Below are 21,187 nucleotides of genomic sequence, written 5' to 3'. Positions count from 1 at the left end.
AGGTGTAGCCAGAGCCAGCCCTGAACAGGATGGTCTGAAGCACTGATCGATGCTCATGGCCTACAACACCACAGCCTCCACTGGTGTCTGGTTGTTGACCTGAACCCTCCACCCTGTCTGCCATCTCCTCCTCCTCCTCCTCTGCTTCCAGTGCCTCATCCCCTGTAACAAAACTAAAAAACACATGAGCACACATGTCAGCAGCATATACCACACACATAGACATCACACTATTGATAGCCAACACATGAAGCAGCAATGTCACACATGACACAAACTATGGCATGCATGCAGTTGCAATGAAATGGAAGGGGACCCTGAAAGCAGACATGGACGCGAGTCAAATGTGAAGCCTACACATGTACTGCATGTTGTATAGCACCTGCATCACACACAAGCTTCTGCCTGTCATAGACCTTACACAAAAATGACAGATTCCAACAAACAGATGTCACATAGAATAGCCATGTCAGAACTGTCAACCAGCCCAGATGGAAGTAAAGAGTACTGCCTCTGACACATGTAAAATGCATGTCACCATACAGTACATGTAACTCACTATGACAATAAGCATACATGTGTCACAGGATGCAACAACGCTAGTGTGTTACAATACAGTGAAGGAAGGCACATGGATACATGAATGCTAGGTCACTTTGACATCACACAAGTGAATAGGCATGTAGAAGGGTGAAACCGGGCTCAGTAGTGTGTGGGTGCAGTGCAGCACATATGTACGGCCTCAACCATCAATATACTCACAGATGCAGTAATGTTAATGTTGTGTCATGATAACAGTGTAAGGGCACGTGCAGTCATCATGTGCAAAGTGATGGCATTGGTTTGCAGGGATACAGTAACTCCCCCCCTCCCCCCTTTGTGGAATGGCTGGGAGGCAGTGCATGCCTCAGAATGTTGGATCAGAGCACAGTGTCGTAGCAGACAGTGTGGGCTTGTGTCAATTATATCAGCTCAGTCATCTCAGACTACAGCAGATGAGCGAAGGACAGAAAGCACAAGACATGAGGAATGATAAGAAGTTCACCCAGACACAGAGAAGCTACAACAACAGTTGCATAGAGGCAGGGAGGGTGTACCAGAGGGAGACATACACTCGAGGCAGACGAGGACACCCAGAAAATGGGCGTGATGAGGCACTGACCCTGAGTGAGCATGAAAGGGATGACCAAATACCATGAAACGGATGAAATATCGGAGATGTAGTAGAATGAGTAGCTTGACACGGACCCATAGGGCCTTGCTGGGAATGCACATGGTCCATGAATGAACACTCATGTCCAATGTGAGCTTGTGCCTGCCATCTGCGCAGTCCAAGTCAGACACCCTGCATCAAGGACAAAGGATGTACCACACAGTACAGGTCTGGCAGAGTTGCAGAGTGAAGTGTGCACATACAAATAATCCTTGGACAGGCCATTTCAGGAGTCCAACATGTGCATCACCAGTACCATGGGACAGTGAGCTGCTGGGGGATAGAGAGGCGAGGAAGCATGCCCCTGAGGGGGAGCAGCTTGTAGGGTGACCTCACAGAGATGTCAGTCTTGTAACGACATAGGCCGAGTGTTGAGTGAAAGGTCAGCACAGGCTATCAGCAAACATGTCTGGGAGCAAGGATATGGACAAGAGAGGCTCTGTGTGCAGCACATGGCCTGCATGCAGACTGCATCACAACATGCAGGCCATGTGCAGCACATGGCCTGCATGCAGACTGCATCACAACAAGCACATATCAGTCAAGCATCGCATGTGTCACACATGGCAGTCATGAATACATAGCCTGAACTGGCAGTCAATCATAATACATCACCCAAGCAAAACACACATGGGCTGGACACACACGCATCAACACTCAACGAACGTTGCATCATAATCCGGCATCTCTCCCACTCCTTGGATTTGACCCTCATCGATGAACCCTGAAGCTATCTCCTCATGGATAGTGAGTACATCGTCCACTGGTTCAGGCCCACTGCCAGTCACCAGAGTTGAGGTGTAATTAGAAGCCTGCTTGTTTTTTGCACAGCGTCGGAGGTCATTCCAACGTGTATTGCAATCATCAGCTCCGCGCTTCTCAAATCCCATGTCACTGACACTTTCCGCGATGCACTGCCAGTGGGCCTTACGCTGGGCAGGCGTACTTTGGCACCCTGGCCCCACCAGCATTTTGCGGTCGTGTCCCCACACGTAGCCCACAAGTGCGTCCAGTTCCAATTTCTTGAAACGCTTCTTCCTTGACGTGGCGGAGGCCTGAGCCGTGTCTGGGGTCCCAGCCTCTTGCGCATGAACACGCTCCCTCCTCTTGGCAGGTTGTGCGGACCCTGAGTGGCTACTGCCGCTCTGGTCATTAGGGGCAGTGGTGCTGGTGGATTGGCCAACAGGAGCAGCCAATGGCATGCGGACGGAAGGCCTGACTTGAGTCATTGGCTGATGGGTGCTGTCGCCAGGACCCAGTGCCACAACTGCCTCGGTGCCAAGGGCAGTGACAAACACAGTCCTGGCTGGCTGACTCACAGCTGGGGTGGTGTTGGCTGCATCTGCCCCTGCAGCTTCCACCACCTGGTTGCTCGGGGCAGCAGATGTCACCACTGCCCCAGATACATGTGTCTTGGTCACAACAACCTTAGAGACACATGGCTTGACCTTCCTGACCTGGAAATCTGCATGGGAGTCATCCTGTGCCAATGAAGCCTGCACTGGCTGACCCGAGCCTGGGTGGTGTTGACTGCAGCTGCACCTGCAGCTTCCACTACCTGGGGGCCTGTAACAGCAGATGGCACTGCCGGTCGGGTCAGAGGGGCACCGGGGATGTCTGCAGCAGCTGCATCACCCTGAGTCGCGGGGGTTGGTGGCATGGCTGTCCCAGCATGTGGCTGGACATCCTGGCCCTGTGGAACACCCTGGCCTCTCCCACCCACACCTGCCTCAGAGGTTGCCATGTCAGACCAAGCAACATCTGGGGCTACTGGCAACCCCAGCTAGAGAGGCAGAGGGCTGCCAGCTTCAGTGCCAATGAAGTTGGCATCCTGGTGGAGCAAGTCCTGGGGCATTATGATGCCCTCTTGTCAACATTGCGCACCGACAAGGAAGGACGGAGGAGGATCTGGTCGGACATCGTGGGTGCCATCAACGCAGAGGGGGTGCCACCCTGCGACTACCAACGCGTCCGGAAGCACTGGGAGGACATCAGGTCCAGGACCCTCAACTAGGCCTGGCACCTCATCAAGGCTGAGGATGAAGTGGGGTGCCGGGACTAGTTGAGCAAGAACCAGATGAGGGACCTGGAGTGCATGCGCCCAGTGCTTTACCACCAGGTCCTACTCTTGCAGACCCGTCTGGTTGTAGAGAGTGCCTGTATGTTCCCACGTGTATGAAATCTGGAAGATTTCGTTTATAGGGATGTTTTGGTTTTCCAGTACTTGTAGTAAGTAAATTAAGAATTCTTGTGGATATACCTATGTGTGTATGGTAAATTGAGCCATTCTTGCACAGTAGTCCAGTTATTGCCTTATACTTGAGACATTGTAAGTGTTGTCAGGATTATTTGTGGCAATAATATGAAAGACGAGCATTTGCAAACACAACTGGCCCAAGCCGTTTAAGTAAATGTTGTGAGCAAATGGTGGCAATTGAAAAATTAGATTGATTGTTACATTTGCAATTCGTTTGATGTACCTGCAGATTTTTTGTGAAGAAGAGACATGTGTGTCTTTGTTTTCTGATAGGCGTGCAGTTTACTTTGTACTAGACAGTTTTGTGGTTGTATTCTTTAATGCAGAAGTAGTTGGATGTTGTTCCTTTAGCAGTATTTCTGGGAGAACTGTTATTGATTCTATTTGTATTAGTTTTCTTTTAAAAGGTTTCCTTTTTGAAGTACAGGCTACATATCTAGATGGGGATGCATAGTGCATGTTGCCTGTTGAATGTTGTTTTCATGTGTATATATTTGGAAGCCAACAACTATATTAATTGCTTCATTGACTAAACCTGGTTCTACGTCAAGGTTACGTTTTAGAATTAATCAGTCTAGACACAACTCAATATTTTCTCCAATCCAGCTGTGTTGGAGATACATTTTTCTAAGCTATTTAGTCGTGCTGTTGCTTGTTGATACATAGGAAGTGTCATGCCATGCACTTCTAGTTTTTTCTGTGGAGCTGATAAACATGGGTTTATTGCTATCAACTTACTCCAAGTGGAATCCAGGTTGTTTCACTCGATCCTGGGGGGGAACTATGGGGGTCATTACAAGATTGGAGGTAATGGCAAAACGATGCAGGTAAGGGATTACGTCACTGCATACCGCTCCAGGGCTATTCCGACTCAACAACCCGGTATTAGCGCCACCGCTGATACTGTGCTCCCCCGTACAGGCATGCGCGCGGGCATGCAGCCCTTGGGCCCGGCAATAGCGGGATGGCACTAACAGGAGGACATCACAAGTCAGGCGGACATGCAAATACCGGCATCATGAAGGCGGTAATGAGGGATACTGGGATGCCGACAATACCGGCATCGCGAACCACCCACAAACAGCAATGTGCAGTGTTCCCAACTGCCACAGGTGCACACAATCAGCACAGGTGGTGGCAATGGAGTCTGGGCCAGCACAAAGGGAGCACACCCACACACCACAACCCTAAGCACACCAAAATGATTCCACTTTTAGTAGCAATACTGGGGCTGGAGGACATGCTTGCAGTGCTACACTAGCAACAACAACAGGCACCACAGAGGAAACGCAGGAGGAGAAGGAGGGTGAGACAGGCCCAGCAAGCCCCACCAGTGCAGCCAGTGGTACCACGCCGGCAGCCCCCAATCCAGCATCAGAGCCAGTCCATTCAACCTAACCCCTGATGAGATCCACACCGTGTACCGTCTGGACCGGGACACCATCACCACCATTGTGGACATGATACACAATTACATTGTCAGCCTGATTGAAATATGCACCGCCATCCCACCTCTACTGAAGGTAGTTTCTGTGCTCCACTTCCTGGCCACAGGCACCTACCAGCACACAGTGGGGCACATGCATGGCATATCACAACCCTTATTTTCTCGCATGCTGAACCAAGTGCTGGATGCCCTCCTGAAGCACTCAAGGAACTATATATCCCTACCACGGACTGATGGGGCCCCTAGGGGACCCTTGCGTATGGAAACAAGGCACAATCACCACACACAAACTGATACGCCAGACACAAGGTTCAATTCCCAAAATCTAGGGTTTATTGCAAAGCAAATAGTCTCAGTCGGCCGACTGGGTCTCACGTCCCGCAAAGTGTGTCACCCAGACCTTGTGGGACACAAGAGAGTAAGCATTTTACATCAGTTACATATATACAAAATGATCGTCTTATTATCAGTAGTGACACATTCAAAACTGCCCATAATGTATCTTTCTTTGCAATGGTTTGATGATTGACAATTATGACAAATATGACACCCTTCAAACATTTATTCAGCAACAGTTTGCAATTTGCACAGATGCAGACACTATTCTTTGTTTTAGGGAACATAATGCGTTTGTTCTTACAAGCAAGCTGCGTGCAGGGGAGAGACACATTCCAGGCCTCACTATCTTCAAGTTTCTATTCGTGGGCTTTAACTGTTCATTTCTACAGTTTCTGCCGCTCCAGCGAGACTAGCTGGCACCTGCGTAGTGATTAAATGCCTTGCTGCTTTACTTCCAAGGACTTGTGAGGGAGGAGATTGGGGCATTGCTATCTGGGTCATCTGGGCTGCGTTTCAACATGTAACTTGTGGCCTTGCTCTATGCATGAGCAAGAACAAAATAGAATTCACTTAAAGCAAAGCAGTTTGAACTGAAGCAAGAAAAGCAAAAATTACCATCAAAATGGACGCTATTTGGTTATACTGATGATTCTATACTGGCGATTCTAAATAGGTGATGCGGTTGGTTTTAGGCCAACATAATATACTGTTTATGCTAAGGAAGGGCATTTTTTCTAGCCTCACAAACCCTCCTCTTGGCCGTAAACCAAACGCATCATCCAAACATGCCGTCTTCCTCGGACCATGTATCCGATTCTGAACTCTGCATAATACTATAATCGTCATCATTATCTTCATCACTGTTTTCAGTTCATGATTTGTATTTTAATTCAGTCCAGGGGTTATTTTCTGTGTCACCATGTGTATGCATTCATCACTTACTTCAGTGCAAATTATTGGTAGACAGTGTATGCAACAACAACATGTTAAGAAAACTCTGAGCACTGCAGCTAAAATTGCAACCAATGTCCATCCCCATGAGCGTAATAATTCCCAAAACCAGGAGCTTATGTCTAATTCCCAACTACCTTCTGGAGGTTGGAGTTCAGTGCTCAGGACGTGTAATTTCTTTATCACTTCATAATTCGTAGGGGAGGAGTCACTTACAAATACGCAACACGATGACCCCACGATTTTACAAACTCCCCCATGATCAGCCAAAATTATGTCGAGAGCCATCCTATTTTGAAGTGTCATTAGTCTGATTGCTTTTTCCTCTAGAGTCATATTATACAATATATCCGTTGTTCCATTTATTGTTTTCTCTAAAATTCTGCACAGTTGTCTTATGTTATATGAATGTATTGCTTGACCCCAAAATGGTATAAATGATTTTGTTATATCTTCTGCAATTAATCCTCCTTCCTCATTTTGCCGCGGCCTTGATCTAGACAATTTTGCTATGTCTGATGTTTTTGAAAGAAATACCCCCGGAAATAGAATCCCTAAGTAACAAGTACCTCCCCAATTTCTCGGCAACCAGGGATAAGCTTTTTCCCCACATATGAAATAGACTGGATCACCTACGTGTACGGGTTCTTCCTCTCTCTCGAAGATTGCAATGTTCATACATCTGGTGAATGTTCCTACTGAATAGGAGCCTTTCTTGTTCAAGCAAAATGGAACAGAGCGAGGACTGTAATTTATTGTATAGGAGGGGGGCACTGTATCTTTATTCCCTTCTGGGTTCATGTGAAACGTGATTACAGATGATTTATATGGCACATTTAATCTATCTTGTGGCATTACTACTGGTGATATTACTCTTGCTTTGCAAAATATAGAGCACCCTAAAGGTTTCAGTATTATTTCTTCAAATTCGTCCATATTTGTCCTATCTAATTGACCCGTTTCACTCTTATTCCATTTCCCATAATATAGTGCACTTAGGGACGCGTAACATGCAGAGCTTAGCGGCAATGGTTGCACATACCAACCTATTCCCTTCCCACCATGTTGTGGTATATGGTTACACACCCAACAATTATTTTTTCTCAGAATTGCATGTGTCATATTCATTATCAAAAGTAACGTGTTATTTCCATATCCTCTGTGTCTTTCCTCCATCGGGGACAAAGTTTAGGAGATCACATGGACTGGGCTTTCAGTGACAGAAATATTTCTAATAGGCAAGAACACTCCTAATGGATGTATCTCTTCCAAATACCATAATACCAAGACTATTGTTATCAGTGCTAATATACTCATAATGCACATGATTATCGTAATGGTTAGCATACACCTTTTACGGCAATTATTTGTCGGCAATTTTACAGTCTCTATATTCACTACATTATCAGCATTGGTGCAGGAGGGGGCAGAAGCTGGTACAGGCATTTTCTCAATTCTTCTTCTCCAACAATGTTCGTTGTGAATACCTCTCACCGCTGCACTCGTTGAAATACCAGTAAGTTCGGAAATGTTAACAAAGTGTTCTAGCCAGATCTCTGCAGCCTGGATTGCTAAACGCTGGGCAAGATTATCGTGCTTCTGCACATTGCTCAAAGAACTCCGGAGCAATCATCAATTGCCTTTGTAACATATGAGCCCCACTTGTCGGTGTGGGGTGATCAACACATGGATTTTTTGTTTCCAAAGATAGCACTGGGGAGCCGCGTTCCTGAGCTGTCGGGTTTGCACAACTCCCACGCCACTCTCCCCTAGGCCTCCGGTTCCCACTTCATCTGTGATGGGAAATAGAGGCAACGAAGCAAATGAAACGAAGATCTGATCACTTCCGATTTGGAGGACGTAGATTGTACCGCATTACTCCGGGTACTGTGTGATCGTCAAATAGTGCTTGTGCACTTCCGGATTCAGGCTCAAAGCCAGGCTGCGGCACATCGAGAGATGGTGGGCGCCACAGTAATGATGCAGGTTTTGTGTCAACCTGCAGCGATGCAAGTTGTGCTGGATGCGGTTGGGGCTGTTTTAGCCCTTCCTCCTTTGTAGCAATCTTTCCAGGCGTTGTATCAGATTCAGGCAGATTTTGTGGCAGAGAACTGGCAACAATTCCCTTCGATTCAGAGGCAGCTGTCGTTTCCTTGTCATCTGGATCAGGCAGTTCTTTCAATGGCGATGGAATTCTTTTAGTATGCGTGGCATGTATCCACGCCTTCCTACCGTCGACACGGACCGCTGTCTGTGTTGCCAGGAGAACTTGATAGGGCCCACGCCATCTTGGCGCAAGAGATGATTTTCTCTTGAAGTTTTTTATAAGGATCCAGTCACCTGGTTGCAGAGAATGCCCCGGACCAGTATATCTGACAGGAAGAGCCTCCTGCACCTGCTGATGAATCAAACAAAGCTTCTGTATTAAGATGTAACAATATATACTAAGCACAGGATATTCTACTTCATTCAACCGCCTAGGCAGCTGCGCACACCAAACATTAGCGGGCCTCCCTATTACAATCTCATAGGTAGAGAGTCCAGTCCTCGCTTGCACAGAGGTGCGCATGCACAACAAAGCTAAAGGCAAGGCATCCGTCCATTTCACCTTGTTCCCTGTGCAAATTTTACTAATTTTGCTCTTTAATATGCCGTCTGGCATTCAACAAGACCCGCACTCATCGGATGCCTGCCGCAATGGAATCTTTAATCAATCTGGAGACCTGCGCAAATCTGTAATATTACAGCGCCAACAAAATGCGGGCCGTTGTCTGACCATATGACCCGGGTCAGGACGAACCGTGAAAAATACTCCTTTAGCATCACTTGAGCAGTGCTCATGGCTGTACAATCCTTCAGTGGATATGCTTCCACCCATTTACTGAACGCACACACTATCACCAGAACGTATTTTAAATTCTGACACCTTTCCGTTTCTATAAAATCAAAATGGATCACCTCAAATGGCATGGAGAGGGGCCAAAACTACCTGTTGGTGTAGCTGTTCCTTTTCCAACATTGTGTTGCAAACACGTTATACAATTTTGTACTAGCCTTTCCGCATTTTTTCTTATGTGCGTGTTCTGCCGCACTGTAGCCAAATGTTGAATCATCTTTTTTGCACAAATGTGCATGGGACTGTGGGCCATAGTGACCATTGCAGTTACATAGGAGTTTGGCAACATCCAATTTCTACTCTTTTTGTCCACTCAGCAACCTTCCAGATCTAATTCTGCAGAGCCCTCAGCCGACTCTTGTATTTCATCAGCAGTTGCGTCAGCCTGCATCTCTTTGCCTGTAGCAATCCCATTCTCTATCATGCAGGGCACTTCCTCTGACTGTACTGTTAACATTTTGGTGCTTAAATCAGTGGCAGTTTGTTTCGCAATTCTGTCTGCAAATGCGTTTCCTTCTCCCACATGTTACTTTTTTATGCACCTCGCATTTTATTATTGCAAGTCGCTTCGGACACGTAAATGGAGACAGCAATTGCACTATCAAAGGGCCATATTAAATCCTAGTTCCATGGGATGTCAGGAAACCCCTCTCAGCCCAGAGTCGGCCTAAATTATGTACCACCCCAAAGGCATACTGACTGTCAGTATATATGTTTACCTTTAGATTTTCAGAAATTTCACATGCTCTGGTTAACGCTATTATCTCCGCGGCTTGTGCGGAGTTGTAGGGGATTCTTTTGCTTTCTACAATACTTTTTTGTGTCGTAATGGCATAGGCAGCAGTTGATGTGCCATCAGGTAATTTAAAACAGGAGCCGTCACAAAACAGTTCTCATCTGGCTCTTTCTGTGGGGTGTCTGTTAAATCAACTCTTCCTTTCGCTTCTTCCTCAGTAACCATTAAAAAATCATGGGGAGGTGATTCATTCTCACCTATTTCTTCCCTGTGCAGTGGCATTAATTCTGCATGATTCAAAGCGCAACACCTCAAAATTTGAATGTTTGGTGAAAACAGGACAATTTCATATCTAGTTAATCTAGCAGATGTGAGGTGTTGCGTCTGCGTTCTGTTTAAGAGAACGTCTATTGCATGTGGCACCATCAAAATTAAGGTGTGCCCCAGCACCATTCATTCAGTTTGTTTCACTGACGTAGCAGCCGCTGCAACAGCTCGCAAACACCGTGGTAAAGCGCATGATACAGGGTCCAGCGCAGAAGAAAAATAACCGCATGGTCTATTTCTTCCACCTTGTTCCTGTGTTAAAACAGCCAGCGCGCAGCCTTCATTCTCATGCACACACAGTCTAAAAACATTTTCATAATTTGGTGTGCCCAGAACTGGGGCGGAGCACAACGCAGTTTTGAGCAGATCAAATGCTCTCTGCCATTCTTCATTCCATTGCAAAGGCATCACAACATCCTTTTTTGTCAATGCCACCATCGGCTTCACAATCATCGCAAAATGTGCTATCCACTGTTGGCAATATGAGGCCATGCCTATTATGGCTCTGACTCCTTTCTGCGTTTTTGGAATAGGCATACCAGAGATACTCTCTATCCTTTCTGGTGTCAGTCTTCTCCCCTCTCTCGAAAGTAGGTAGCCCAAATAAGCCACCTCCTTTCGACAATATTGGAATTTTTTCAAACTCGCTTTATGGCCATGTGCTGCTAAGTGTGACAACAACAAAACGGTACTTTTTTTACAAACCTCCTCTGTATCAGCAGCAATTAACAAGTCGTCTATGTATTGCAATACTACACAACCTGCCGGTAATTCTAGCATATATAACTGTTCTTTTAATGCTCTGCTGTATATATTTGGACTTTCCGTGTACCCTTGTGGAATTCGTGTAAATGTAAATGACCGCCCTCCTAACGTGAATGCAAATAAATATCTGCTATCCTGGTGTACTGGAATGCTAAAGAATGCATTCTTTAGGTCAATCACGCTAAAGTATGCAGCCAAGGCAGGTATCATTGTCAAAATTGTGGTGACGTCTGGGTCCAGTGGGAACTGAGGATCAACCACATTATTCAATGCGCGTAAACCAATTATGAAACGGAAAGGTATTTCATTTCCTCCTTTTTTATAAACTGGGAGAATGGGGCTGTTACAAGTGCTTCCTATGATCTCTTCAATTACATTCCTCTTTACCAAATCTGAGACAATAGTTTCCAATGCTTTCTTGCCCTCTATCGAAATCTTATACTGCGGAATACATGGCAACGTTACTCCTTCTTTCAACACAATTTTCACTGGCTCTATCTTCAAACATCCCACATCATTGTCATTCATTGCCCATATACAAGTCGGTACATCACTTAACTCTCCTGGCAGAGGTTTGGACAAGAACTCGGACACTGGAATATTCTGTGGTGATATTGTCAAAAACACTCCATCAGGAGTACAATGGATAATTGCACTTAATTTTTTCAACAAGTTTAAACCTAACAGATTTTCACCACAATTCTGTGTCAACAAAAACTGACAATATTCTGTGAATGGCCCTAGCGTTACTGGTACCCATTGGGACACTGGATTAATTACTGGGGTGCCTGCGAACCCTACTGAAATATTCTTTTGCCCTGACAGCGGTATTTCTGGAACCAAGTGATGGTCTATTGAACACTTCTGTGCACCTGTGTCTACAAGAAAACTGTGCTCCCTATTCCCAACTTTCATTTCGACGTAGGGTCCTTTCTGGTTAACGGGAATAGACACTGGTTCCGACCCGTGTCTTGGGCTGTCCTATCGGGGAAATAATACGTCATCTGATGTGTAATCATCAGAATAGTATATATTTGGTTGTGTGTCAAAAATATTTCCTCCCCCACTTCCATTGTGCTGACTTTGATTTTGGAAGTAAGGAGTCTGACTTTGATCTTGGTTCTGGTTCTGATTGCTATTTTCTTGATTATTCTGGTTTTGCTGCATATTATTATTTCTATCCTGTCCATGTGTTCCTGGGCGACCTCTGTTCTGTCTTCTTTGACCATACCCATTTCTATTTTGCAAATGTGGACATTGTGCTCGCCAATGACCCTCTCCCTTACAATATGCACACTGATTTAATCCCAGAGGACCTCCATGCATGTTTGAATTACTTCCTCTCCCCTGTGCATTCCCTCTTCCTCTATTGTGACCCGCTACTTGCTGTAGTAACACCCTTGCTTTTAGGTTAACTCTATCTCTTACTTATTTTTCTTTCTCTGTATTCACCCTGTTCTCATAATATTGGGCCATGTGCAATACTTCACTCAGTGATTTTGCCTGCCATGCACTTTCAGATGTCATTATCAAGTTTTGGATAGGAGGTATTAATCCCCTTACATATTTGGCAACAACTAATCTTTTCCCCGCCTCAGTACTTACATCTTGCCCACTAAAATCTGTAAATACTTCCTCAAATGTATTAAAGTAGTCTGTAGCCAACTCATCTTTGCCTTGTACACATGCAGTTAGTTTGCCCATACAATTCTCTTTTCTGGAACTATATCTTTCAATTTCTGTATTATCCTTGCTGGTAATGCTGCCATATTTGACAATGGTTTCTCGCCTGCTTTCCTGTCCGCATCCTCCTTCGCTAAATTCTCCCATGTGTCACCGAAACTATCCTGATCATCTACTTTTCTTATCTGCTTCCATATGTCTGCTGGTAAAATTACTGGGAATATCAGATCAATATCGTTCAGAGTAAAAATTTATAGAATCCCGCCGGATTTTTTCTCAAATCAGGGATCGTTTGTTTTATATTTTTCACCTCTTGTCTGGAGAAAGGGACATGTACATATTGTGCTGTATAATGCGCTTCTGTTACCTGTGCTGGTTGATTAGCCACTGCAGGAATTTCTACTTTCGGCACAAAAGTAGGCGGAACCTCCCTCATAGGAAATATCGCACTCGCTTTTCCTCCTCCCTCCCTCATATGCAGCACTATAACCAAGTCAAGGGATAAGGTAGTCTCTCCTGTTTCTCGTGCCAATGCTCTCTTATACACTGCCATTAATTCAGATGGACAAATGTGCTTAGTATCTATATATTTATCTTGTAAATATTCAACCATCACCTGCAGTGCCTTTCTTTACATTGCTAATGTGTATTGATCAAAGATTTCATGCACTTCCATTGTAGGAATGCTAGCATCTGTGATCCATCTAAGCGCCTCTCGTGTGCATATTTTTATTTCCTCACTAGCCTGTTTTGACGGCGGAAGAAATCGCTGTTGTACATATGGTACCGCCTCCTGCCTCCCTCTCCTTACGTCCTTGTTCCTGAACCCTGGCGTAGAAAACATTTCAGCATACAATTCATCAAGTTCATTTTTAAATTCAAAAAGCCTGTCCACATGTTCTTTTATTTCTAAATTTCTTTCTCTCATACGCGCAAAGACATTTAAATCCTGCAACTTCTGCAGCGTAACCATTCCAATTAATTGCTTCCATCTTTCCATTAAATATTCTCCCATGCATTCCAACAATACCTGTTTTTCACTCAGTTTCCTATAATCATACATCAAGTCCAACGTTGATGTTTCATCGCCTCCGTCTATATAAATGTCTGCCTGTTCTTTCAACTCCTTCTTCCTTTCCTTGCTAACCGCACTACAGGGTTATTCTAGCACACTCGTTTTGTGCCGTCTCCGCTCTCCCCATACACTCTTCTCGTGTTGCAATGGATTCAAGTTCAGTAGGCAGAGGCGGGGGTGAAACAACATGGAGGGGAGGGGCGGGTGCAGTGGGAACGACTGGCAGGGGGTGGGGTGGCTTTGACGGTAATGGTGGCTGGATGATGGGGAAGGGCTGTGCAATGGGAGCTAACGCAATTATACCAGTTTTATTTTTGGGACTTTCTTGTCTCTTTTCGTTTAATATCTTATTAATCAATTCGTCTGATGAATGCAATTCTTGTTGGGGATATATTCTGTCTACACCTATCCTGACACATCTATATGTCTTTCTTATTTGCTCATCCCATTCTTTGTTGTCCTGCTCTTGCGCTTTTTCTTCTCTAGATGTATGCCTGCGCGCATGTTTCTCCCTGCTTCTCAAGCGAATCATAGCTTCCTTCCTCCATTTCCTAATGACGTCAAAAGTCACTGGGTGTGCTTTTTTCTGCAGTAATACTGATTCCAAATAATCGATACGCGCCATCTCATAACTCCCGTGTTTTGGCCATTGCAAATCTTCTTCGTGTCTGGTTTGCCTATGCCAAATCTCACAAAACATTATTGCCCCTATACCATATTTTACATACATCTCATACGATTGCGACCCTTCGGGTGGCGCAGCCTGGCCAGTTTCCAAAGATAGTATACCGCAGCGGAAATATCCCACTAGACAGGAAGACACATTCCCAGGCATGTTTCAAACTTTTCCATACCTTACCCTGGGCGTTTGATCTTGCAAGAGCAACCCTCAACCAATATCAGGACTATCTGAATCGGTGCATGACTCACCTGATCACCCAAGTCGTCTTTCAAGACGCAATTCGTCCGTATACTGACGCAACCAAGAATCGTTGTGTCTGCGTATTTGTCCCACTCTGCCTCGTTTCAGGGCCCTCGCCTTCTTGCTCTATGGCCGGACACGTCGATCAGGGATCAGTTGTGTACAGATCTGCAAAGGAGTCTCTCATCACTTTCACAGGGGTGCCCCCGAACACCTCTCGATCCCGGCCCGACCGTCTCGTCCTCGCTTCGTTTTCTCCGCTCGCCTTTCTTATATTACAATGTAAACAATGGAGCAAGTGGGGGAGGGTCCCTATTCGGGCACCATTTTGATGGGGCCCCTAGGGGACCCTCACGTATGGAAACAAGGCACAATCACCACACATGAACTGATACGCCAGACACGAGGTTCAATTCGCAAAATCTAGGGTTTAATGCAAAGCAAAGAGTCTCAGTCGGCTGACTGGGTCTCACGTCCCGCAACGTGTGTCACCCAGACCTTGTGGGACGCAAGAGAGCGAGCATTTTACATCAGTTACATATATACGAAATGATCATCTTATTATCAGTAGTGACACATTCAAAACCGCCCATAATGTATCTTTCTTTGCAATGGTTTGATGATTGACAATTATGACGAATATGACACCCTTCAGACATTTATTCAGCAACAGTTTGCAATTTGCACAGATGCAGACACTATTCTTTGTTTTTGGGAACATAATGCTTTTGTTCTTACAAGCAAGCTGCGTGCAGACGAGAGACACATTCCAGGCCTCACTATCTTCAAGTTTCTATTCGTGGGCTAGAGGTCAGCTCGATCTACAGAGGCTCAATGAAGGGGGGCCGCAGAAGAGAGCATAATTCAGTCTTTAACTGTTCATTTCTACAGTTTCTGCCGCTCCAGCGAGACTAGCTGGCACCTGCGTAGTGATTAAATGTCTTGCCTTGCAAGAACGAAATAGAATTCACTTACAGCAAAGCAGTTTGAACAGAAGCAAGAAAAGCAAAAATTACCAAAATGGCGAATTCTATCTCATCAAAATGGACGCTATATGGTTATACTGATGATTCTATACTGGCGATTCTAAATAGGTGATGCGGTTGGTTTTAGGCCAACATAATATACCGTTTATGCTATGGAAGGGCATTTTTTCTAGACTCACAGGACTGCCCAGGAGATCTTTGACACGAAAGTTGGCTTTCATGCACTGGCAGGCATGACAAATTGTATTGGTGCACTTGACTGCACCCATGTGGAATTGGTGGCCCCACATGCAATGGAGGTGGTGGTGGTGTACCGCAATCGTAAGCTATATCACTCAATCAATGCACAGATGGTATCATCACACATTGTTGTGCCTGATTTCCCGGATCAACTCATGACTCAATGGTCCTGCGGAACTCCACACTACCACGCTACATGGAGAGACATGCAGGACGACATGCCTGGCTGCTTTGTAAGTTGCATGACAGGCACATGGCAGTGAAATTGGGGGAGAGATGCACACACCACCATGGTGTCATTGTTGTGGTGACAGCACAATGTACACATCCCAAAACACTGTGCCCCAAAGCATCCCAAACTGAACATGACAACCAATCCCCATAGCAATGAAGGAAGCTGCACACCAATCACAACATGCCAACATTTAAACCACCACACATCCCACAACACGTGCACCACCCATCATCAGACCTCACCCTCCGTAACCCTATCCAGCAACATGCTGTGAGTATACACAATGTAAATGTTTGCAGCAAATCACCACACAGGACAAGCATCCATGAGAGTGCACAAAACAAAACCACCAAGGGAATCCACTGCTTGTCACAGGGCCACCACCACAGTAGTGCAGCATGTCACCATGGGAATAATCAGCGCTGAATGCTAAATAATGTAGAGACTACTGCCAACGCTGCCAGTAAGAGAATCATACAGACCACTACACATCATATGTATAACACAAACACAGCGGTATGCGTCCACAATGCATGAGCAACATCAAGGCAGTGTACACCGTGTATCATCTTGGAGATGCAATCCACACCATAAGACCATGGCACATCACACATTGAGGCAAGGTAAAATGTGTGCATACAACCAGGGAAATGTGCATGTGACCAACAAATATCTGCAGGCATGTGTGATAAGTACAGCTGTCCATCATGAATTGACTAACACATACTTTGTTTTGCACCCATGCAGGTGATAGTGGCTATCCCTTGAAGCCGTGGCTCCTCACTCATGTCCGGAACCTGCAGAATAGGCATGAAGAGGACTGCAATCGTTCCCATACCCGTACCCATGTGGCCATCCAGCAGATTTTTGGCCTGTTGAAGGCACGTTTTCGCTGCCTCAGCCGGTCGGGTGGGGCACTCCTCTACAGGCATGAGAAGATGACCAAGATCATCATGTCATGTGTCATGCTGCACAACATGTGTATCCAACGGAACGTGCCCCTGCCCCCTGACATTGAACTGCAACGACCAGGTGATGCTGAAGAGGATGAAGAAGATGTGGGCACACATCATCGCGGTGTAGATGCACAGGAGGGATGTGCTGTGTGCCAGTCTGTGATTGGACAATATTTCTAAGACACATGGGTGCAGAGGGTAAAATGAAAGTGGGACTGAGGGCACTGGGTGTGGGAGTACATGTACACTATGCACTGTAAACCAATAAATGACACATATACAATAAGGAATGTCCACTCAAGTATTTTCTCAGGTAAACAACGGGTGTATTAAACAGTACAATAGTAAAAAGTGCTCATACTCTCCACCTCAAACACACCCTCCCCCCTTCCCACCACAACTCCCCCACACACCCTCTCCCCCTCCCCCCACAACTCCCCCACACACCCTCTCTCCCCTCCCCCTCCCCCCACAACTCCCCCACACATGGTGTCCAATCAAATGCTGCAGGTTTCTGCATCAATTGCCATATTCAGGCTGCCCCATCTACTTTTGACCACTTCCCGCATCTGGTGGCGGCATGTCTGAGTGCCGCAAGGGGCGCGCAGACCTGCGAAGGGGGCTGGTCTGAGTGGAGCTGGAAGAGGAGGATGTGCCCACTTGCTCCATCCTCGGGGCAGGACGATCTGCCTCCAAGGCATCCGCTATACGACAAAGGACCTGCCTTACAGCAGACAACTCCTCGCAGATACGAGTTGTGCTGGCCTCAATGGCCTGTCTCAAGGACGCAGTGTTGTCCCGACCCTCCTGCCTTGCCTGGGCACCATCCAAAACAAATTGTCTGACTAGGCCTGTTAGCTCCTCCTGGCGCTGCTCTGTCTGTGCCATTTTCTGCACCCCATCCCAGACACCAGTGAAGGTGGATGCTGCATGTGGCACATGTCCCATATCATGTGGCTCCTCTGTGGGGCTCAAGTTTCCTTGCCCTGGCTCCCCTCAAGACTGCTTCTGTGTGCTGTCATTGGTGGTGCTGAATGGTGTGATCTGGGGTGATGGCGGGGACTGGGTGTGGCTAGTAAGTCTGATGACTCATCCTCCACAGGGACACACACCTAGCCTTGGCTCTGTACATCCTTGTCGCTATGGGGTGCCATGGCTACCGCCTCCCCGACAGAGCTGTTGGCAGCTGAAAGGGCCCCATCGGCCACTTGCTCCTGTGCAGTGCACACAGCTGGTATGGGGACTGTTGCTGTGGCAGTGGCCCTTAGCTGCCCCAGTGACGTAGCATCCTGTCGTGCCTTCCCCTTCTGTGGCAGTTGTGGCTTTCCTGGGCCTTTTGATGTAGAAGGCCTGTAGCCTTCTTCACTGCCCCTGGCCTTCTTCCTGGGAGTAGTTGCCTGCGCCGCTGAGTCCCGGGCCTCGCTGTCAGGATCTGAGCCTGTGGGGGACCGAGAGAGGGACGGCATCAGTGATGGTTCTACATGCATCATGCATACATTGGTATTATTGCTGTTCTACACATTAGAGGGGATTAGGTATTGGAGTTTAGACATTCAGGTTGCTTGCTATATGGGGGGAGCATGCAGGCATACGTCAGGGTCACACATGTTTGAGGTGGTGTTTGCTGTGTGACATGAATTCCTGTTGTGGACTGCGTGCAGTGTGACTAATGCCGTTTCCATGTTTGTGGGGTGTGTCTCAGGCATGGCATTGGCATGCTGCATGTCAGTGCTGAGGACGGCATCTAGGCAGGGATGTGTCCATGCGTCTGTAATGGGCCATGCATTGCCTCATGGCACGGTCACTATTGGTGGACTATCATCATACTTTGCATGACAGTGTTTTCTTAGGACACTCACCTCCATCTGTGGATGATGTGGCACATGTTCCATCTCGCCCACACCTTCGATAAACTCAATGCCGATAGTGCTGGCGCACGTTTCCTCCCACCGGCTGAGTTTAATTGGCGAGCTAAGGCCACCGCCAGTAGCCAGGCCCTGGCTCTGGTTGGCCGACATGGTGTTATGCACTCTGAGGCGCAGGTGGTCCCACCGTTTACGCACGTCCTTCACTGTGCGGGGGGTGTTCCCAACTGCACTCACTTTACGGGCTACTTCTTCCCAGATCTCTTTTTTCTTGAACTGGGCTGCTCTCTTGAGGTCATTCGCAAATACCACCTAAGCATTTTCAGCCAGCATGTCTGCTAGCATTGTGAGCTCGTCCTCCGAAAACCGCTACTTATGCTGCCGGGATGCCCCTTTCTTTACTGCCTTTGGCATGATGCTGGTGGAGTGGATGTTTTTCTTCTGTCTGAATGAGTCTCCAGGTGCTGTGTAGTGAGGATGGCAATGGATTGTGTTTTTAAAGATGGCCGCTGTGCGCTTTCCCGTTCCGGCGCAATGACGTTACTTACGGTTCCGCATATTAGCGGTGAGCGCTAATAGCGGTGGACGCTATTAGCGGTACCCACTATTAGCGGTGCCCGCTAATGCCGTATCCATTGATGCTGGACCCGTTATTCAGAGGTGGATGGCAGCGGTAGTGCTGTCTGCGCTTCCCATGATGCCTCTAAGGGGTATTTTTGGAACTTTAGCGTCATGCCGGTACGCTCGTGCATGCGAACTCTTAATAGGCCACTATTAGCGGCCTCTTTCCTACACGGACACGTTATTTGCTCCATGCCGGTAAAAACTGTTTTTTACCTCCAACCTCGTAATGACCCCCTATATCTTGTCAAGTAATAGTAACTGATATGCAGTATGGGTTGCATTTCTTTATTCAACATTGTTTCATTGAATTCAATACAGCTTGCAACGATTGGCATTAAGGATATGCGTTTTAGATTGTATTGAGTTAATTGTTCCATGACATCGGTGGCAGATGTATTTCATCCATATAGCTCAAGAATGAGTCTACAATTTAAGATGGATTTTGCATCTTTAGTAAGCAGACCAGTTCTAATGCTTTTTACCAGTGTTGATAGAGATTTACATTTGCAATGCTGCCAAGCATATTGCAGCATTGTTTGTGTCCTAAGGTTTTGAAAAAAGGTTAACTGTAGGAGGTCCCCAAACATGTTTTCCTCCAATCAGTTCTTCCTAGTTGGTTTTTAGGACTTTTTGCATTCTGAGATGAATTAAAGCCAACATGATGTTGGAAATCACGCTTACTTCATCTATCAGGAGCACTTTTATTTGTTTCTGAATTCGGCGTACTTCAGTAGCAGCTTCTGATGATAATTTGTAGTATTCTAAATGGTTTTGGTGTTCAACGGGGAAAAGCAGTAGTCAGTGTAAAGTTACACCTCCTATGCTGTAGGCAACTATACCTGTAGGGGCTGTTACGACAGCCGAAAGGTTGTTGTATGTTAAGTTTTGTAGAAATGTGATTATTTTAATAAAAAATGTTTTACCAGAACCAGCTTCACAATTTACATACATGAACAGAGGTTTATAATTTTTACAGCTTTAGGTTTTAGTTTCATGTTTAAAACCATGTTTAATTTCTTGATTGACTTCTAGATAAATGGTGAGTTGTTCATCATTTAACTTTGATTTCAGCACTGACAAGTTCTCTTCAGATTGTTTAGATTGATACATGGTATATTCTACCTCAGTCACAGCAATTCTCTGCTTCATTTAGAATGGGTGGTTTTCCAAGCGGTTCTTGGCTTCCTGTAAGGGAAGGTTGACTGCCCTCAGGAATGTCTTTATCTATCTGAGCTTCAATGTCTTCCTCTTGTTGGAATTCATTGTCCAACATTTCTTTGTATTGTTTGAAATTGTCATTCGTTATACTATTTTCATTTGCTTTGAATGCAGCTTCAATTGAGTCATCATCACCTAATAATTCTTCTTCTTTTCTCCAAGGTTTTAAAACATTGGAGAAGGGCCATGTAACACAGTTCTCCATGTTGTGGAGATTTAAATGATAACGTTATATGATTAATTATACTGGGTTTCATGAGTTTCACTAGGTTTCCTTCAGAAGTGGAGACTGAATATTTGCCAGTTGTCTCATTTGTTGTGAAATTGTTTTTGTAGGTGTAGTTTGGGCAATGTCATACAGACACATATTTTCCAAAGCAGTACTTCTGATTGGGTAGTATGTTTCAATTCAATTTAGTTTCAAAATGTCCTGGCTGTTGGGATCATTTGTG

This window comes from Ambystoma mexicanum, chromosome 3p (genome assembly GCF_040938575.1).
Source record: "Ambystoma mexicanum isolate Mex_15411 chromosome 3p, UKY_AmexF1_1, whole genome shotgun sequence".
Lineage (NCBI taxonomy): Eukaryota > Metazoa > Chordata > Amphibia > Caudata > Ambystomatidae > Ambystoma > Ambystoma mexicanum.
This window is presented reverse-complemented; position numbering follows the sequence as displayed.